The 22936-nt window shown below is 36.7% G+C and overlaps 1 protein-coding gene across 3 annotated transcripts in view; it reads right to left on the bottom strand.

Annotated features, from left to right (window-relative positions):
* The window catches only part of LOC135841105 (max dimerization protein 3-like), an 835585-nt gene that overhangs the window by 511783 nt on the left and 300866 nt on the right, over positions 1–22936 (bottom strand). The gene's annotated exons all lie outside the window — the stretch shown is intronic.

The raw sequence follows: 22936 nt of genomic DNA, 5'->3' as shown, positions 1-22936 counted from the left end.
GACTGAATGAACCAATATTTCGATAGTATTTATACGGAACTTTTAGGTGCCAGGGTGGTCAAGTAGCCTGGACAATAAGTAATCGGAGCTGATACATAAGTTGCAAGTTATTGAAAAGCTGGGTTATAGGATAATCTACTTGAAGCGCCATATCTATGTTTTACTGGAGTTGGCCTTGTGTAAAGGCAGGAGCGGATTGCTGATAGTTTAGCCAGTTTATAGTTCAGTCAGCTTATGGCTTAGTCAGTTTATGGATTGGGTGGTTTATAGTTTAGGCAGTTTATATATTTTCGTCATTACAAAGCTGAAGTACGCGTGTATGGCTTTTGAAATTGAAAGCCCGTCTTTATTTTTTTTACCAATGGTTTCGTGAAAAATGATGGCGAATTTAGTCGCAAGAATTGTGTAGGTATAAGTCGCATATTCGCGAACGTTCCAACAGGGTGGTTCGAGAAGATTGGCGAAGTATACAATTTTTTTGGAATTCACGAACGAATCAAGTCTCGTTTTGACAGCACTGACAGCACGATTAAAATAGTCGAGTTTCGTCGAATCATCTTTACTATGATTTTCAGATGTTCACTCGTTCGCGAACGGTTTTTCCCTTCTGATCAAATCGTTCGTTCACGAACGATGTCATCTTCTGGCAATTCGGCTTTTCAAGTGATTCATTCGTTCGCGAACGAATTATTCTCAAATGTTACTGGTGAATCAAAAATCGTCCAGTTTTCCTGACAGTGAATCACCTAAATTTAATTTTCAAGTGATTCAGTCGTTCTCGAATGATTTGTTAATTTTTAGCAACTCGTTCGCAAACGAATGATTCGCAATTTTCGTTGGTGAATTTTAAAAAAGGTCCAGTTTTGTCTGGAAGTGTGTATTGCTTGATTTTATTTTCAGGTAATTTAGTCGTTCTCGAATGATTTGTTCATTTTGAGCTCGTTCACGAACGAATTGAGCCTACTTTTGGGTTTGGTAAAAGGATCAAAAAGATCAAATTTTATCAAATCATTCATTTTTTAAATTTGATTTTTAGGTGATTCATTCGTTCGCGACGGTTTTCCCCCTTCAGATCAAATCGTTCGCGAACGATTGATTTGCAAATCTTATTGATGGATAAAAAACTTCACGCGTAATAATTCTACTTTCGTTTTATCTGGTAGTGAATCACTTAATTTGATTTTTGAGTAACTCGTAGTCGTTTTCGGATGAGTTGTTCATTTTAAACAAATCGTTTGCGAACGAATTGAGCTCAGTTTTTGATAATAAAATTAAAACTGTACAGTTTCGTCATGTCATCTTCAGGTAATTCAACTTTTCAAGTGATTCATTCGTTCGCGAACGATTTTGAACGAATTATTCCCAAATGTTATTGATGGATCAAAATCCGTCCAATTTTCCTGATAGTTACGAGTAATTACCTAAATCTGATTTTCAAGTGATTCAGTCGTTCTCGAATGATTGGTTCATTTTGAGTAAGCTTGTTCACGAACGAATTGAGCCTAGTTTTGGGTTTGATAATGAGATCAAACGATCAAATTTTATCAAATCCTTTTTTTTGAATTTGATCTTTAGGTGATTCACTCGTTCGCGAAAGGTTTTTTCTGATCAAATCGTTCGCGAACGATTGATTTGCAAATCTTATTGATGTACATATAAAAAAAACTTCATAACCTAAATTTGATTTTCAAGTGATTCAGTCGTTCTCGAATGATTTGTTGATTTTTAGCAACTCGTTCGCGAACGAATGATTCGCTATTTTCGTTTTTGGATTTTAAAAAAGGTCCAGATTTGTCTGGTAGTGTGTTACCTGATTTTATTTTCGAGTTATTTAGTCGTTCTCGAATGATTTGTTCATTTTGAGTGAGCTCGTTCACGAACGAATTAAGCTTAGTTTTGGGTTTGATAATGAGATTAAAACGATTAAATTTTATCAAATCCTTTTTTTTTGAATTTGATCTTTAGGTGATTCATTCGTTCGCGAACGGTTTTTTTCTGATCAAATCGTTCGCGAACGATTGATTCGCAAATCTTATTGATATATAAAAAAAACTTCATAACCTAAATTTGATTTTCAAGTGATTCAGTCGTTCTCGAATGATTTGTTGATTTTCAGCAACTCGTTCGCGAACGAATGATTCGCAATTCTCGTCGGTGGATTTTGAAAAAAGTTCAGTTTTATCTGGTAGTGTATTGCATGACTTTATTTTTGACTTGTGAGTAATTTAGTCGTTCTCGAATGATTTGTTCATTTTGAGCTCGTTCACGAACGAATTTAGCCAACTTTTGGGTTTGATAACAAGATTAAAACGGTCAAATTTTGTCAAATCATCATTATTGAACTTGATTTTTAGGTGATTCATTAGTTCGCGAACGATTTTTTTCTCCCTCGAGGAAATCGTTCGCTAACAAACGATTCACAATTTTTTTTCAAGGATTGAAGGAACGTCTATTTTTGTCTGATTCGATTTTGAAATCGTTCAATTGTTCCCGAATGATCATTTCGTTTCGAGTAAATCGTTCGCGAACGAATCGAGTCTTTAAACTGTTGAGCTTTGTCAATTCAATTGTACTGAAATTTATTTTATCGTGATTCATTCGTTCGCAACTGATTTTTTTCTCCTCTCGACTTAATCGTTCGCGACCGAATGATTCACAATTTTCATCAATAAATTACAAAACATCTAGCACGGTCTAAAATTATTCATCTGATTTGATTTCCAAGCGATTCAATCGTTTTCAAATGATTCATTTATGAGCGAACTGTTCACAAACGAATCGATTCGGTTCTTTGATGATACATTAGGAATGTCAAGTTCAATACTGTCAAATTACTCGTATATCAGGCAAATACACGAGTAAACTCACAGCACAAATTCAATTCGATACTTTCGACATAGTAACAGTAACTGAGTAACACATACAACATATGAAGAGTGATATTCCAAAACTAGCTTTGTCCATTTTTATCAAAGTTGGGTTTTCAGTGGTACCTGGTAGATGAAGTATTAACTCACATTCCTACATCATCAACCTACCAAAATGAGGTGTTAAACTCACCTAAATAGCCAATTCAATAAAAATTTTAAAAAAAATAATGTTCCAAAACGCGCTTTGTTCATTTTTATTGAAATTTTTTTCAGCAGTATTTAGTGGATGAAATGTATACTTACACTCCTACATCATAAATCCACCCAAATAAAGTGCTAAACTCGCCTAAAAAGACAATTTACCCGTTTAAAGGGAAACTGTTTTTCCTCTCTCCTGAAAAGTTGTGAAAATGGACAGAGCGAGTTTTGGAATATCACTCTTCATATGTACATCAATAAGTAATAAACCAAACCCTCTCGTACTACCAAAAAGATCAAGACATCAAATCCGTTCGCGAGCAATTTGCAAACAGTATTTCTATTCCAATGTACTCGTATTTTGCTTTTCTGTCAATTTCATTATCGTGAATAAGACTAAAGTAGCAAAAAGAACGCTAGACGACGGATTATCCATATAAAAAAATAATATCGTAATGCTTTAGAAACAGAAAAAAAAAGAAAACTAGCAACTACGACAAATAAGATGAAAAATTGCCCTTGTTAGAACAATCCGATGTATTTTCCAGATTTTTTTTTGTCTACGTAAATGTTCTTTTGTTGGCAAATTGAACCCTGAAGGTTTCTTTTTCCTCCTTATTTTCCCCCACAAACAATCTTCAACGAGAGGAAATTTTTTCGAGTCTAGATTTTTTTGTAGGAAATCGTGTACGAATCATAAAAACAACGCAGTGGCGAAAAAAGAATTCAAATTAATTTCGTACACATTTTTTCATCGCTTAGAGATTTTTTAGCCGATAGCATTTACACCAGTTTTTTTTGGGGTGAGATGTCTCAATTTCAATGTTAAATAGAAATAATAACGATTTGAGATTTTTAAAAGGTGTAGAACTTTCATCGATGCCACGTGGTTAGAGCCAATATTTTTCAAATCGAATGAAAGAGTTCGATAAAGCGAAATTTTGACAAAATATAGGAAATTATTAAGAACAGTTTTGTCAGCTATATCATTTTTTTTCAAGTCACCTACTTATTCCACAAGTTTATCAATGAAAAAAAAAATCTTAAAAATCAGCCACATACAAAATTTCCCCCTCCCCCCCAAAAAAAAACTTAAAAACGCTTACAGGGCTACCCTTTTGACTCTTTCTTCCACAACAATTCATACCAAAAAAAAAAAACTCGGCATCACTCTGATTCAGCTTTTTGAAAAAGTTAATAAGACCCCCCCACCCACTCGAATGTATCACTCATAAAAATCCCCTCCCTCTCTGCACCACTCACACACGTGCCATTTCCTCGAACATCCGCGACGAAGCACCACGAAAAAAGAGAGAAAAAAAAAGGGTACCAGCTCATTCACCAAACCCATAGAAAATGCTACATTATGAATTCATTCGAATAGGAGGCCTAATTTGCTCGTATTTTTCCATCAGCACTTTTCAAAGGGAAAACTTTCTTATACAGGTAGGTAGGGTAGGTAGGTTTTCCAACGATGATGTATTCTCGTTGACATGCGGTATTTCGTCGTCGAAAATTAAAACTACACACCTCGGGTTTTCTTTTACTTGGCTGGCGAGGGCGACCGGTATTTCTTTTTCGTTCGTTGGCCCAAATTAACATATTTATCGAATTAAAGCGTGTTAAAAGTAGAAAACAACAACAACAGCAGCGGCAACCAACGACGGAATATTTTATTAGGGAGAAAAAGAAAACAGCAGGCTACGTTAAGGCATCGTCCAGGGTGTAAAAACAAATCAATTGATACGATGTGTGGGAAGGTGTACAGGTTGTAAATAAATAATTAACAACGTTATTTTTAAATATACTTATATAATTATAGCTTGTCAGGCTAAAAGGTGTCGAATGAACTATACAAGCATGAACGAGCCGCAAACAATTACAGTTCGTGCATTTGTTATAGCTATTATTATTACTTTTTTTTTCGGTTCGACCAATACGGTCTATTAATTATGGACATTCGAAGGTGAAACGCGTCTCGATGCTATAAGGATAAAAAAATTCGTGAAATAGGCAGGCTTTTCCTTTTCCAGCGTTGAAAAAAGTTAAAAGAAACACGAACCAGCTCGAAAGCAAAAAGAAAAAGAATAGAGATGGTAAGTAACACTTAAAAAAATTAGGTTTTTTTTCGTTTCGTTTGGTTGTCGTGTCGGAAATTTAGATTGCCGAGGAGTTTTATTTTGATTATCGCCGAGTACAGTATATAAGTACACACAGGTAGATACACAAAGAGGTATTTCGCATTCAAATGATTTAACGACTAATAAAAAAGTATAAGCTGCTCTGAAGTCTAAAAGGCTTTTTTTATAATGGAATTACACCCGTAAAAACGTTCAAGCCCAAGAATTTGTTTTGCAACAATAAAAACCAACGCAAATTCGCTGCATGAGCGAAAAAGAGACGCACACAGAGAAAGTATACGTAGGTAACACCGTGTAATTCTACGAAAACGACGAAGATGCAAAGAGAAAAGAAAAGAAAGCACAGCTAAACCTTTGAAGTAAAAAGTACGGATATAAAATAAGATATCGGAGACGCGGCGAGCAGAGCACGCTGTAGGTATAAAACGAATAGCGAGAGAGAAAAAAAAGAGAAGCTGTACAGCCACCGACACAAAGAGAGAGGGGAAAAAACTTTAAAAAGTAAATGGAATGAATAAGAGCGAATATTACAGAATGAAAACGAGCGAGAGAAAAGAAATAAACAGAGTGATATAGAAACGCTGCTAATGCATTGTCATCAACTCGGCAACAGCATATACACAGCTAAACAGAGGACATACCCGTCACACAAGTGCCTCTCTGTTATCATTTGCAAAACCTACGCACGTCTACTAAAGCCTCTGCAACTCGCTTATGTCCCTCCTGTCTTTCATTTTACTTCTTTCGGCTTGAAAACAAATCAACTATGCGAGAGAAATTCTATTGCCAGATTGAAATAATCAGAATCCTCATCTTGTTGTTTGTTTCACCTCTCTTCAGCTCCATCCAGTGATGGAAAAATCAGAAAGGTGATCGAAAAATATGCAGAAAAAACACAAATTTACGAATGCAGACGAGTAATGAAATGAATGTTTATGTTTTTTAACCGAAGTTGATCTGTTTTCGCTGACTCGTCAGAAAAACCCTCACATCCCTCTTGATTCGAAAAATACCCATTGGCGAAATCAATCAGCCATAAACTTACCGCAAGGCGAAGGGTCAAGTACTCATAAACATTTACACGATTAACCCTTTTCTCGAGTTAAAGAACACTCTATAACATAATGTATATGGATACCCTTTTCATTTAAAGTGGTTAAGAACTGAAATTGAAAACGACTAATTGTAAGCGAGGGACCGATTGATGAAGGGTCGAATTCGCAAAACTGGGTCATTTCTACAGTACATCGAAGTGGTATAGAAATGAAGACGAGACGCTACTTGAGTGATGTAGGCACGAGAAGGGTGCTGGAGGGTGAAATTTCCGAAGTTGAGACATTTAATTAAGTTTCTTTCACAGTATAAGTATAAGGATGAGACGATACAGTGGATTGGTGATTTTTTTCAGCGATATAATATTTTTTGCCTTACACAAATTTTGAATTGAGAAACATTCGTCTTGAATATTTTAAATGTTTTTTCCAATATACTCATCTATAGGATGTCTCCTGCTCCGCTCTTTTCAACCTCTCCCCTCCCCCGGCTGATAAATAGAGGAGAAGGTACAAATATGGACCCCTTTTTGGCTTTGAAGGGTAGAAAAAAATCATCAATTTTTTTTCGAATATACCATTCGAAAGACCAAAGACTCTAGTACGAGTAGGTGTATTGTGTAATTTTTTTGGAGTAGAAAAGTGACATAAAGTGGTACAAATATGGACTCGGGCACAAATGTGGACCACCCCCCCCAAAAAAAAAAAATCTAAAAATTGCAGAAAACAACAATTTATTCAAATATGTTTTTTGATGCTTTAGACTTGTCTTCTTTGTTAATAACACTTTTCTCTGTATCCTAAAAACCATTGAATCAAAATTAGACGAAAAAAAAAATTGGGGTCCATAATTTAAGTATAGGCTACCCATGCAAAAAATTGGCCAAGTTTATGAAAAATGAAAAAATCATGGTCCCTTTTTCGACTTTTTGGACTTGTCTTCTTTGTTAATAACACTTTTCTCGACATTCTAAAAAATATTGAATCAAAATTAGGTAAAAAAAAATATAGGGGTCCATATTTAATTATACTCATGCAAAAAAACGGCTCAGTTTATGAAAAATTTAAAAAATTATGAAAATCAGTTGAAGTAAAAACAAGTATGAAAATACAACTACTGAAAGTACACATTGTAAACTACTTTCTTCGCTAATAATTTTTTTTCCAAAGGTTATTTGAAGTTGATGAATTACTGAATGAAAAACTTGTAAAATTTTCCAATGGGAAGAAATAAACATGAAAAAAAAACAAATGCTGATAAGAGACACTGAAGTTTGCATGGATCCGAAATAAGTAACTGGATTGTGGATACTACACTACAATAAATTCTTAGTACCGTGCGTGACCGCAGCGCTAGTAGTTTTCTCTAAACAAAGAGGGGTCCATATTTGTACCACGGTCCATCATATTGTACCTTCTCTGAACTTTTTTGTGACTTCAAGACTAATTTTTTTGTTTTCATTTTATGGCTATTGAAGTAGGACCGAAAGATTTATATTTATAAGTTTCAGCCCAACAATTTTCATGACTTGGAACCTGCTCAGGGAGGTTAAATTACCGTAATTTTTTCACTGGTAAAATATTACGGTAAAATACGGTATTTTACTGTATTTTACAAATTTGGATATGAAGAATTATTTGTAGTTTGACTTCAAAATTCTGAACTTCTGATCTGCCCCTGAGGTAAATTTTCATCAGTTAACTAGGTGTTATTAGAGATTATAGGAAATTTTCCATGGCAATTTTTTGGAAATTCATAGGGAAAGTTTTTGGTAACTTTCAAATCATAAAAAAGTGTTCAGTTTTGCTTGGTGAAATACGGTGATAAACTTTTGGTAAAATACCGTAAAATACCGTGGAATACTGTAAAATACCGTAAAATACCGCCGTATTTTACTAACATAAATTACCTTACAGCCCTTAGAACCTGCTCTAATTGATTAAATAAATTCAAACTTGGGGAATAGGGTTTCCCCAAAAATCATATTTGACCCCTGGAGTGGGCAGGGTCAAAGTTGAAAATTACAGTAAGATCATTTTTTTGGAGGGGTATATTTTGGCTCATGAAGTCATGATGAATGAAAAGGGTCCAAAATCATACCCTAAGTCACTACCACCCCTGCGATCAACATATCCAAATTTCAGCTTCCTAGGTCATCCCCACCCCATTTGAGACGGAATCAAGTTGAATTAAGGTAGAAAAATCATATTTTACCCCTCTTATTGACCTCCCCCTCCCTCAAAATTGACCTTGAGGACCAAATTTTCATCAAACAACGAGAGGATGCCACCTGACTGTTTTTTTTTCAGGTTTCAACCCTCTAACCCTATTTGACCCCTCACCAGGGTCAAAGTATGTAGTGGATTTTTGGGCTACTTTTACAAATGTTTTTTGACGTTTAGGAGAGCTTGCAGCCCATTGACCTGAAGGGTCCAAATTTTTACAGTACAACAGGAGAATGTTCCTGAAGTGTCCTTTTTCCAATCCAACTTGACCTCTTGCCAAGGTCAAAAAAGTGGTTTTTTGGGCTATTTTACATGTTTTTTGGCCTTTAGGAAGCCCTGCAATCCCTCAAAATTGACCTAGAGGGTCCAAATTTATACAGTACAATGAGGAGGTTCCACTTGAAATATTTTTGAAGGTTTAAACCTTCCAACCCTATTTGACCTCCTGCCAGGGTAAAAATAGTAGATTTTTGGGCTATTTTACATGTTTTTGACGTTTAGGAGAGCCTGCAGTCCCTCCAAATTGACCCAGAGGGTCCCACAGCACAATGAGAGGATATGCCTGAAGTGTCCTATATCCATTCCACTTGACCCCTTGCCAAGGTCAAAAATAGGATTTTTGGACTATTTTACATGTTTTTTGATGTTTAGGAAAGCCTGTAGCCTCTCCAAATTGACCTGGAGGGTCCAAATTTTTACAGTACAATGATAAGGTGCCACATGAGTGCATTTCGAAAGTTTAATCCTTCCGATCTCATTTGAATTCTCTCCATGAAGCAAAATAGTGGATTTTTGGGCTATTTCACATGTTTTTTGACGTTTAGGAAAGCTTGCAGACCCTCCAAATTGACCTAGAGGGTTCAACAGTACAATGAGAGGATGTGCTCGAAGTGCCTATTGCAGGTGTAAACCTTCCAACCCCATTTGACCCCTCTCCAGAGTCAAAAAAAAAGGATTTGGACTATTTATTCGCATGTTTTTTGACGTTTAGGAAATCCGTCAATCCTTCAAAATTGAACTAAAAAGTTCAAAATTTTCACAAAACAATGAGAGGATGAACCTGAAATGCTTTTCGTAGGTTTCAACCGTCCGACCCTACCTGACCCCTTTCCAGGATCAAAAGAAGTGCATTTCCAGACTATTTGACCAATTTTATATTGTGTTACATGGCCTTTAGGACATGGACAGCCTCCTGTAGCTCTTCCAATGTGACCTAGGCCGTCCAAGTTTTCACAGTACAACGAAAGAGTGTCGTTGAAGTGTTTTTTGCAGGTTTCAACCTTCCTAATACACATTTTCCTTTCTGATTTCGTATTATTAGATTCAAAACCCAATTTTCTTTCCTTTTTTTTGCATCAAACCTCAATAAAGGTCTCATAATTCACAAAATAAAAAACTTACCTACTCTGTTCTATCTTTATCTGCCATTTATCAACCAAAAAAATCATCAACTCACCTGAAACAAAAAAAAAATAAATACAATGGATTAGTTGATTGAAAACAGCACGTGAGCCATAAGATCAATGACCTAGACTGCAGAACTTGATAAATTTTTTGAACTCAATTCAGCACCAGATTGGAACTACATACGAAAAACTAAAAAAATTACCAACCGGAAAATTTCCAAGGTTTTTCTAAAAATACATATCTATTATTATGCCTGTCTTCCAAAAACTAATTTTGCAAGAAGTTTGCATTCTTTGAATAATGGAAATAATAATACATATTTTGACGTTTTCCCTTTTCCTTGCTCGGCCTAAAAAGAATCATGGGGCTGTCAATTCAATACGTATAATTATAGTACCTACTTGAACCATAAAATATTACCTATACAAGTAGAACTTTTCGATCTTTAATCGTTCATTTAATTTTATGTACCTAAACCTATACAATACATCTCTAGTTTCGTTTTCAATTGTTTGCTTTCATTATTTCCCTTCTGTTTACGTCAAAACTGCCAAAAAGACTGGTAATTATACCGTCGTTTTCGGACATTACGGTGCTGGAGAAATTTATCGTGTACAAGAGGGACGATGAGGAACCGAGGAGGGTGTATTTGATCGAAAAAATCATCAACTCTTACTCGAACCTATCAATTAAATAGAACAAAATAACCAATTAACCATAAATTGGTATTCAGGTTGAAATCGTATATGCAATAGGGTAACAGGTAAGTGGCTAATTTCGATCTTGAACAATACCAATGGGGTGTACTACATCATTAGAACCTATCAAGAAACCCAAAAAAGGGAAACAAAAATAAAGGACAGAAAAACCTATTGGAGAAAAATATGTTTTAAAAAAATCACCCGTCGGAACGATATATGTTACTTTTGAAACCGTCCTACGTATAAATTGTTACGCTCGTCACAAACGTACCTACTAAAATTTATAATAAAGGATAGAATCGAAGACAGAGTACAGCGAACGGTACAAAGTAGCAAAAAAAAAAAAAAAGAGGGCAAAACGAACCAGCAGAAGAACGCTACAGCAAAAAAGCTAAGCTAGCCGGTATGGTATGGTATGGGAGGAAAACTCGACGAGCCAGGGCAGCAAAGAAATGGAAGAAAATTGAGATAAAAGCCATAAATTGATATTTCATTTGTCACTTTTATCCTTAACGGTAAGAAACGTGAAATCCTTCAATAAATGGTACGATCGACGGTCGACGATGCGGGTTTTAAACGTCCATTGGGATTTGGTTGGTGCAGCAGCACGGTAGACTGCGCGAGCCGAAGACGGCCAGGCCAGCAAAGGTGGCACCAGCAGAAGCAGAGGCAGAGGGTAGACTGAAAAAAAAAGGTGAACGCAGCCGAATTGCGGCTCAAATGAAATATAAAGGTTTTGGCCACTGTTTGCCAAATACGAGCCGGCTAAACATGTAATTTAATTGAATGGTATAAAGCGCCGCCATTGTTTCCTAAAATGCGTGTACACGCAGTTTTTTCCTCTCTCTTGCGAGGCCAGCAACAGCAACGACGATGTGGATGCTGATCTCTTCGGCGATGATGTATGGCCCGGGGGCGACGTTCGGGGCGCAAATGTTGAATTGTTGGCTCGAGAAGGCGTGTTTTTCAGTTTCTCCAGCACAGCAGCCACGTTTCGCGTTTCGTATATCATATCGTACTATACCGTACTTTGCTGTATTGTGAAGTAATGGCGAGATAAATTATGAAAGTTGACGCGCGAGAATTTGGAATTTTCAAAGCTTTGTTTTTTGAGTACACTGCCGAGTAATGGGCTCTTGAAAAATTTTGTTTACAGGCGGTCTCGTCGAGCTGCGCTAGTCACAAGGATAGGTAACGGGTTCAGCGAAGGGTTCGTTAAAGTTTACGGAAACACGAGATGCTACACCAGTGTTCCGGAGAGACGAAAGATGCAGAGAGAAAACAGTCCGAAGGGAGAGAACAAATTTGATTATTTGACGACGAGTCGACTACGATGCTAACACTACGCTTTGGTACGCGTTAATGATGATTTTTTTTTATAATATGGCCCCGGCTAAATTACTCTTCCTTTTGACTTCCTCCCTAAAAACACTGATATTCGTAAAGAATAAGAAGTTGAGGATTTGAGTACACCCCTTGCGGTATTGTACAAGATCGAAATTAGAGTGAAGCTCATAACCACCTACAATCATTGCACATAATTTCAACCTGAATATCAATTATGTTTAAGATACTTACACACCGTATATTTTTTTCAGAATATTATTCAGTATGGGTAAAGGACCTTCAAAAATGCTAAAGAATTGATTTTTCAAATGATTTGTTCCTATTGATGGGTCAATTTTGGCTGATAATTTTTTTCCTCTCACTGTCAAGCCAAATTTGGATTAAATAAGTCAGTTTTTTATGGTTTGTAATTTCCATTGAAAAATATCAATTGTAGGTAGATATAATTTATTATGCGGGTATTTTTGGAATCACTTTTTCTGATTCACTTTTATGAGACGTTTGACCTGATTTTTCTATAATCGTGTAAATTATCTCTTAATTATTTTGGTACAATAATCTGATTTTGAACCAATCCATGATCTAGAACAAATTTTAGATGACTTTTTAGTACAATTTTGGAATCTTAGTTTTGGTGAGATATGATGTGTGTGTGTGTGTGTGTGTGTTTGTAGTACTTTTTGGATCTGAAAAAGATTTTGTTACAATTTTTGAAGATTGAAATCGAATAGCCACGTCAAAATGCAATTTGACCCAAGCATAATTGGGATCAAAAGTTTTTTTGGTGAATATTGTCTAGGGTGGTATGCTGAACAAAATACTTAAGTCCCCGCCCCTACCCCACGAGCTAAAGTCCCCCCCGGGGGGGGGTTAAAGCCCCCCAAAATCAATTTTTCGCCAAGAACTCCTGAAATATTGAATTTTGAGTAAAATGAGCTCAGTGATCATTTCATCTCCTCTCCAATACCTATCAAATGAGCTATCGACCAACTCCCTAGCCTCAAGGGGGTGGCGCTACGACCCCTCAAAGTGACGACGTGATTTTAATAATTTTACATTTTATGACTTGGGACTTGAACCTGTTCTAATTGATAAAATGAAGTCAAACTTGGGAAATGGGATTATTTTGCGAGCTACACATAGAGTTGACCTCTGGAGTGGGGAAGGTCAAAGTTGAAAAATACAGAAAGGTCATGTTTTGGAGGGGCATAACATGACCCCAAATGGATGAAAAGGGTCCAAAATCATACCATCGGACAGTTGCCTATCTGTGATCAACATATCCCAATTTCAGCTTCCTAGGTCATCCCCACCCCATTTAAAGCGGAATTGAGGTGAAAATCCCCTTATATTGGCCCCTATTTTCAGTTTTTTCCATCTTAAGAGGAGTGGGGATGACCTAGGAATCTGAAATTTGGATATGTTGATCACAATGAGAATACTGTCTGATGGTATGATTTTGGACCCTTTTCATCCATTTGTGGTCATATTATGCCCCTCCAACAAAATGACCTTTCTGTAATTTTCAACTTTGACCCTCCCCACTCCAGAGGTCAACACCAGCTCGCAAAAGAATCCCATTCCCCAAGTTTGACTTCATTTTATCAATTAGAACAGGTTACAAGTCCCAAGTCATAAAATGTAAAATTATTGAAATCACGTTACTTTGAGGGGTCGTAGCACCACCCCCCTTGAGGCTAGGGAGTTGGTCGATAGCTCATTTGATAGGTATTGGAGAGGAGATGAAATGATCACTGAGCTCATTTAACTCAAAATTCAATATTTCAGGAGTTCTTGACGAAAAATTGAATTTGGGGGGCTTTGACCCGGGGGGGGTTAGCTCGTGGGGTGGGGACGGAGACTTTTAGTATGTTGTTCAGCATACCACCCCAGACAATATTCACCAGAAAAACCTTTCATCGCAATAATGTTTGGGTTCACCTATTTTTTTCTACTATTTGGCTGGGCTAGAAATCGAAATTTGTATTTTCTGCAACTGTACGGATTTTTAGTTTGACTTCTGAACAATTTTTGAGTAATTTGCTCTTTTTGGTAAATTTTTGTAAGTTTGACTTGCGATATTTTCATCTTGAAGGTTTTTTTTTCACCTAGCATTGTGGAAACGTGTTTAAATCAAAAAGAATGTGTGAATTGTAACTGAATTGCTCTGACCTCAATTTGAATTTTTTCAATCGATTTTTTTTGCTCATGATTATAATCCTTGCTTACTTCAGTAGATGAGCGTTTTGACAAACCTTTTGAACACGTTTTCTAGGGTGAAATTTGACGCTTAGCATTTTTTGTTGCATACATTTTTCGCATATTTTGTAAAATTTTGCCCAAAAAACCCACAAAAAACGCGTATTTTTCAGGTTTTTTTGCAAATATGAGCCTTTTGCAGACAACATTTTAATTTTATGAATCAGTAGAAAGAGAGTACTAAAAAGACACATTTTGTCGAAAACAGTTTTTGTGTCCAACCCTTCAATCCGGAGCAGAAGCGGTTCAAAGTTTCATTTTGTCAATTTTACCCCCCACCACTATGATAGAAAATTTTGAAAAAAATCGTGTTGAAAGGCCCATGCTTCCTCTTAACATTCCACGTGGTACCAGAATTTTCACCCCACTACTCATGGATATTGACTTTTTCCCGCAAAAAACGCGTTTTTTGGCTATACTGCCCAAGGGGGGGGGTTGAGGGTCGGAAACTAGACCATTTCGCCTATTTCACCTGGGAATACCATTTCGCAAAGGTTCTGCAGCTAATCTTTGATTTTCCATGAAGCGAAATGAAATCCCTGTCGTGTCCTCCCCCACCCCCTATTACCCACAAAATCACTTAATTTTATGCATGTACTTCACTCTGTTTCTCAACTCGTCGACCAATCACCAGAATACACCACAATACACGTGTACATACTACCAACTATTCGTTTCAATCAATGCACCTTATTCTTGCAAAAACATTTCCTTTAGAAGCAACAGTCACTACCGTTCATTCTCAGATCAAAAAGGAAAGCGTGCAGCCCCACGTCACCACAACTCTTTTGCCCTCTCGAGTCAGATATTCCTGCACCACCATAAGTTGACATAACTTGGTAAAGGCAGCTCTGTAGACTGTCGTAGCTCGTAGACCCCGCAAAGACGCCAAATCGTTTAGAAAGTTTTATTTAATGCGGCTTTTGAAGAATTGAAACTTTCAAACCAGTCAACACCACTCCGCTGTGTACGCGTTAATTCGCCGCCGCTTCGTGTCGCGTCATCGTCGTCGCTCGCAGTAATCTGTCAAAAAAGTTTTAATTCGTTCGTTTCACTCGAGGTCCTCTATACAGTGTGTGGTTGTACGCGTGTCACAGACCAGGCTTCGTGTAGAGTGCAAGACGAATTCGCATGGTCGTCGCCGCCAACCACGTCATCCACATTGCTCCCATGCTTACCAACATACAAGTACACAGTTATGACTGACTGTGAGTCTCAACTTGCATAAACTACACGCACCAGGCTCAGGCATAAGGCTTTTGCACACACTGTAAGTATACATAGGAAACGTCGCCATTCTCTTTTTTTCTCTCCTTCATATCCAACGAGAAGTTTTTCTCTCTCTATTTTTTTTCCTCCTCAAAAACTTGGATGTTTAGAAAAATGTCGAGCAGCCACAAAACTTCTTCCATTTTATTCCATTATAACTACGAGTATTTTTTCCTGCCATACTTTTTAAAGACCCGTTTGTCAAGGATCTCAATGAGCATGCCATCTCGCTCCATCCACATCGCCAGGCAGAAGGGATACGCATCTTTTTTCTCTATAAGTATATCCGCAGCAGCGCGTATTCTTCTTTCGATAAGACGAAGACGAAGAGGTCATCGAGAAGAGGTTTATTTATTAAAAACTTTATGACACGTAGAAACAAGCCGCATCAAAGTGGGCATCGTGTTTTTGGCATTTTTTCTCCTCCTCTCTTTTTCTTCGCGACGCTGTCTTTGTGGTTCGTACAATGTCAACCTCTCCTCAACACTGTCCTGGTATCTTGTGAAAAAAAAAGCGCGCGTTTATTCTTCTTCTTGTTTCTTGAAAGTTTTCGGTTTCAGAGCGTTTTTCAACTTATGGGCCCATTCTTCTTCGAACAATGTGCTTTTGCGAAATGAACGCCGCCGCACGCCGTGTTGCTCAAGCTGATTGTGAGCTGCAGGATCGTCTAATGGTACGAAAAAATCGGTTATTCTAGACTCGTGATTGTGATCCCTCTCTTATGCCACTCATTACTTTAAATTTCTGCGAAGTACTCACGTTGGTATCGCAGTGTTTCGTGCCACCAGTGACTATGAACCTTATAGATAGAGAGTTCGATTATGTGGAAGAATAGGTTAGGTTATGGTATTCGAAAGGTTACCGTTTTACCCAAGCTTTTGCTATTCATTTACCGTAAATAAGCCACACGTATACCTACTATTCTGCAAAATATACTTTCATTATTAGAATCCCTTCTTTGTACACGTTCTCTCGTCTCTTCAAGTGTCGACGATGCTTTTCTATATGGTACCCGAAATACCTATACGGTAATGGGCACACGTAAACGCTATAAAATATTTACACCGCAGTATTACAGATGACGAGTGCTGCAGGTAACGCGAAGTCGTAAATTTACCAAAGTTTCCATCAATAAGTACGCAGCAACGTTGCAACAATGAAGGAAAGTGCGAGTACTTGTAGTTTTTAAATCGATCGATGATAGATTATAAAATGTGTTATTAAATGACTAAGCTTCTAATTGAAAAAAAAAACATGCACATAAGAAAACGGTTATAAATAATGATGCAAATTCTACGTTTATTTCTACACTTTCCCTAATTTGAGAAATATCCAGCAATAATTTATATTGATGACATCATTCCCGATTGCTCTCATAAAATTGACAATCTCAGATTTGGCAACGGCTTTGTTAGAATATCACCCAATTGCTGATGTGTTCTAATGGGTCATTCCATGCCAAATCGGCGGATTTTTGCACGAGGGGTCTTCGATTTTTTTCAAAATCAGATCATTTGTAGAGGTCATCAAACGATGACGAATGACGCAAACCGGACATTTTTTCGATTTTTTTTGACGGAGCTGTGGCGCTTCAAAGTTTTCCAAAATGGCCGAAAATGGAAAATTTCAGTTGCAAATTGCTCCGGTTGTACGTGGTATAGAATTTTGAACTTTTTTTCAAATTGTAGTACTTTGAGAGGGTAATCGATGAGTGATGTCAAAATCAGTGTTGCCACTTTCAAAAACCTAAAAAAATCGATTTTAAAACTTATAATTTAAATATAACCACGATCTCGGCAAGTAAAAATTCTGAAAAAATTCTCAGTTTTAGTCCTTTTTATGTAGAATAACATATCAAAAAATTAGACTGGCATCTTTTTTCATTTTCGAGAAAAAAAAATTACAAGTTTTACAATTGCTGCAAAAGTACCATCCGAAACCTATAAAGTGAAAATTTTTGCATTTTTGAAATATTTTACCAATGTGTAGACGATAATGTGAAAAAAATCCCCCTCCCCCCAATTTGTCGACAAATTGACGAAAAATGCATTAATTTCACTCTTGAAATAAAAATTTATAGCACGAAAAATGTCAATTCGTTGACAAATGGGGGGAGGGGGATTTTTTTCACATTATCGTCTACACATTGGTAAAATATTTCAAAAATGCAAAAATTTTCACTTTATAGGTTTCGGATGGTACTTTTGCAGCAATTGTAAAACTTGTAATTTTTTTTTCTCGAAAATGAAAAAAGATGCCAGTCTAATTTTTTGATATGTTATTCTACATAAAAAGGACTAAAACTGAGAATTTTTTCAGAATTTTTACTCGCCGAGATCGTGGTTATATTTAAATTATAAGTTTTAAAATCGATTTTTTTAGGTTTTTGAAAGTGGCAACACTGATTTTGACATCACTCATCGATTACCCTCTCAAAGTACTACAATTTGAAAAAAAGTTCAAAATTCTATACCACGTACAACCGGAGCAATTTGCAACTGAAATTTTCCATTTTCGGCCATTTTGGAAAACTTTGAAGCGCCACAGCTCCGTCAAAAAAAATCGAAAAAATGTCCGGTTTGCGTCATTCGTCATCGCTTGATGACCTCTACAAATGATCTGATTTTGAAAAAAATCGAAGACCCCTCGTGCAAAAATCCGCCGATTTGGCATGGAATGACCCAATATGATTCACACTGATCATGTTTTTTCAAATTTGGTTACAAATGAAGAAGTACTTCCTCTGGATATGCTTCGTTCTGCTATGGAATTTGACGTTCTCTGTGATCTTAATGGCATTCTCATTATCCACTAATAAGATAGGAACATAGGACAGATTGAATAATTCTTGAAATAATATCGATAGGTATCCATATGGCTTCTTTCAATGCTTCATTAGCGGCAATTAGTTTGGCTTTGCAACTCGAATCAGCTACCAACTGCTGTCCTTTACTGATCCAGGATATTGCCGCCTCAGCATATTTAATCAGAACACTGGTTGTGGATTGAGATGTAGTAGGATAGTCGGTGAAATCTTGAGTCACTATAACATTCCAGCTGTTTGAGAAGATGTAGTAGGATAGCTGGCGAAATCTTGGGTCGCTATAACATTCCAGCTGTTTGATAGTTAGATCTCAATGATAAACTAGTTTTTTACTGATAAGTATGTTTTACTTTTTTGGAATTAGAGACACTCTTCCATCTCGGATCTTGAAAGTAAAGACTTTTTAAACTTGGTGGGGTTAAATTAAGTACATATATGAAAATGAAGTCAAAAATGGTCAGAAGACAAAATTTTGATAAATGGGGGAGGAGCAGCCTCACAGAACTCATCTTATAGGGTTTAGCAAATGTCTCCTGTGCTCATAATTATTTTTTTTTTGGGGTACTTGGGCACTAAACAAAATTTCATGTTTTCATCATTCCACTCAACTATTTTGTTTTTACTTACGTACATTTGATTGCCATTTTCATGTCTTTTTGAAATATTATTTTCAACAATTTTGATCTTTAAACTCAAAATACTGCCAAAAAAGATGAGAAATCACGTTTTTTACAAGATTTTGATTTTTTAACATGTTGCACCAATTTTTGAGCTCCACAAAACATAATACAGTAAAAGCTTGTTATAATGGAGTCTTGATAACTCAAACTCCGTTAACTCGAAAACTCCGGTAACTTGAGGCAAAGTCTGTTTCCCTTCAACTCTCCATAAGACTCAATGTAAAGTTGTTGAAAAAAAATATAAAAGTCACAATTGACGTTTGTTGACTTTACACATACATTGTATCTCGATAATATGACAAATTACAAGCAATTACGAAGTAAGTAAACGATTACAATGTTGACGTGATTTTTACATTATTTTCAACACTTTCCCTAATTTGAGAATTATTGAGCAATAAATTGACAGCAAAAACTGCTCCATACAAACATGAAGAACATTGATCATGTTTCCTCGAATTCGGTTGATGTTAAAGATGCTTCAATATCGGCGATGAACTCAGGATGAGCAACTTGATCAGCTACCTGGATCCACAAATCGCCGTGTCAGCATTTTCGAAAGGTACGCCAGTTGTTGAGTGAAATGTACTCAGACATCCGGCAAGCTGGAACACTAGAGCTGTCTTCAATTACGTGATGTAGACAGGTGACGTTTTCGTTGGTAGGATTTTCCAGAGAGATTTCGACGTGTCTCTTGCGACGTAACAGCAGCAGTTTGTCTACTGCTGATCGATGATTGATTGGAAATATCAGACATATCGATGTCTGATGACTTTCCTAGAGATCTAGAACGCAGATCTGGTGCATCGTTAGCGGCTATGGAACGGATTGTGGTGTCCATAGGGTCTTTCAAATTGAAACGATAAATTGGAAAAATTGATGAGAGCCTTACAATTGAAATTGAGTAAAATGAAATCAAAATTCCCAAAATATCAGATAAGTGCTTAAAATGTTTAAAATTATGAACATTTTTATATTTATATGATATTGTACGAGTACATTTCGATCACTCAATCGATGAGCTGATTTGATTAATAAATTATGAGTGCAATACACGACTTTGGTGCGTTTTTTTAAAAATATATTTCCATTCTTGAAATTCTCTCATTTTTGTTGATATTTTAACGAGTACATTTTCCCCTTATATAATCACAGAAAATTTCCACATTTGAGAAAGGAAAAAAACAACGCGAGTTGGTATTATTTATTACAACGCTTGGAAAATTTATCGTTTACGAGCCACATAAACACGTGTAGTTATTTAAACGCGAAAAATTACCGCCTACATTTACACACGCACACGCGTATATTTTCCTTACTTATATAAGTATTTCTGCATGCATTCACACGAGACGAAAGAAAAGAATAAGTAAAGAAACGAGCGAGAGAGAAAAAAACCTCCACCAACCACCAAACGTACACTATATATACGTATTACGATCGCAGTGTACGAAGCGTATACTTACTACTAAAAACCACTCCATATTTTTTAAAGAAACATTTCCCGTTGAATTTTCTAATCTAAACACCATCGTGAACCACTTCTCGCTGACTCCATCATGTACAATGTACATAATATGCGACCATGCATACACAGCGCGAATGTACGAGTATTACGTAGTACGTACATCTATTCCATATATAAACATATCGCGACAATCTCGCAGAATTTGTAAAACGTCCAAGAATACACTTAACACCATCGTACACGTATTAAAAAGCGCTCAAAGAGCCGTCGCGAAGACAAGAAATAGAGAAATATTTGCTCCCCGGCTCCTTACACCCTTTCACGAATCCCTCGCAGCAGTATCGAGACCGAGAGTGAGAGACGAACAGTGTACACCACTTAAGCGGTGAATTTTTCCAACTTACGTTAGCTTAAATACATGATTCATCGCGAGTACTTGAGCAACATTTTTTCCTTCTATGATTCTCTCTCTCTCGCTCTCTCTCGGTGTATTTCTTTCTTCGCCATCGTTGCCACATAAACGCTGATGTACTTGTGTGGTATTTTTCTCCAGCCGGAGCGGTTTACCAGCACACCCACACAATTACGAATCGAGTCGAGTTTCGCGATTCGCAAAAGGCAAAGACCTCGTTTAATTGCACGAGAAATTATTGTCGGCGAAGGAGAAATGTTGAGAAAAAAATGAAGCCAGTTTTGAAAATAAAAAAAAAGAAGGAAAAACGCTCTTGTACGATATTCGAGTCTCGTTTAATGATTATATTATTCGAGCCAGATTCCATGTTAATTTTACCCAGTGCTTTCAACTTGTACACCTATAGGTACGATTGCTGCTTTTTGTAGAACAAATATGGGGTAATTACCCATATCACGAAATAGTAACTTCAGTCCAAACGTTTGTAAATTTTCGCTGATGCAATAAACCACCAGCATCATACGCTAATAGTACCTATATACTTTGAGAGAATGATACAAAAAGAGGCAAAGGGGAGAGTAATAGCACCCTGACGACGACGACGATGGAGTAAGATAATACTTCTTCTTCTTTGTGTACGTATCTACGCGTAGTTTTGAAAAAGAAAAAAAAAGTTAAAGAATAGAACAGCTGAGGTAAACCCCGAACGTATAAATTCAGACTACGTATAGTACTCCTAGAGAGAAGCAAATTACAATTTAAAATTCATTTGTTATTCGCTTTCCTTCTTTTTCTCGTCTTCTCTCAAAGTAAATAGCGTGGAAGAAAACAGATTTTGTGCGTCGAACTGAGCTCAACTTTGTCGAGAAGCGGGACGAGGGCGTCGAAGAGAAGGCGACATAGCCTATTCAATTTAAAAGGCACAAGTTGACATAAAATTAGTAGCACTTTTTTAACATCAAGCGAAGAACATTTTTCTTTGGCAAAAGCACGAAAGCTTCTCCCGAAGTACCTACTATATAGCAATGCAAAGAAACAAGAACGAAGGCGAAGGAACGAAAGAAAGAAAGAGAGAAAAGATGTGCAAAAAAACACGACTCTGGAATCAGAACAACGAAAACTTTTTAATTTCTCCTGTTTTTCTTTTAAAACTTCGCAGCGTTTTCTTAATGATATAACATCTATAACACGATGATACATGATTTTTTACTCTCTTCTCATCATTATAAGTGGTTCGCAAATAAGGGTACGATGGTGCAGCCTCGTTCGTCTCATTATTTCGCTAATGTGCTCCGTGGCATGGATTCCTTCCTTATCTGTAGCGTCATTTGGTGGGAAAGGCGGAGTTGTGATAAGAGATGAAAAACACATTTTTGAGGGGTTTTCAGGGTGTCTACTCATTTCTGGAAATGATTTTCCCTGACTTTTCCAGGTTTTCCAGATCATCTACAGTTGTGCCCTTTTTTTCAAGCATGACTGTGTGCTGAATAGGGTGGTCCTTATTTAAACTTCATGGGGAATTTTTTTTCTTGTTTTTTAGTGGGAAAAATCCAAAACATCTGCCTTTTTGAAACTATTGGTATTTTTTCACATGGGTGTCTCTCTGTCTTTCCATCTGTCTGTCCTTTGGTCTTTTTTTGGCATTGCAGCCTTTGATTACACACCCAATTTTCAGAGAACTTGAAATTAGATCGCGAACTGTTCCTCCTGGCGCAGAACTCTCAGTGTAAAAATTCACTTGTTTTGGCAACTTGAAAATTTATTCTATTAAGTTTTTATGTCATTTCAGTGTTTGACTGCTTATCCAGGTTCCAGTGAACTTGAAATGTTTGTCGCGTCAAGTAAGAAGCATTGCTCCTGGCGCAGAACTCCACACACTAAAAAATAAAATTCACTTTTTTGGTCATTTTGAAAATTTCATTTCAACTTTTCATTTGACTGTGGAGACTTTGATTATATGTTTATCCAGGATCCAGAGAACTCGAAGTGATGGTCGTGAATCGTTCCTCCTGTTGCAGAACTGGGCCCATCTAAATGAACTCGTTTAGCGATTTTCAGATTCAATCTCAACTTTTTTGGCAT

This window comes from Planococcus citri, chromosome 3, assembly GCF_950023065.1.
Source record: "Planococcus citri chromosome 3, ihPlaCitr1.1, whole genome shotgun sequence".
Classification (NCBI taxonomy): domain Eukaryota; kingdom Metazoa; phylum Arthropoda; class Insecta; order Hemiptera; family Pseudococcidae; genus Planococcus; species Planococcus citri.
The sequence above is the reverse complement of the archived record's forward strand: the minus strand, read 5'-3'. Positions and strand labels throughout refer to the sequence as shown.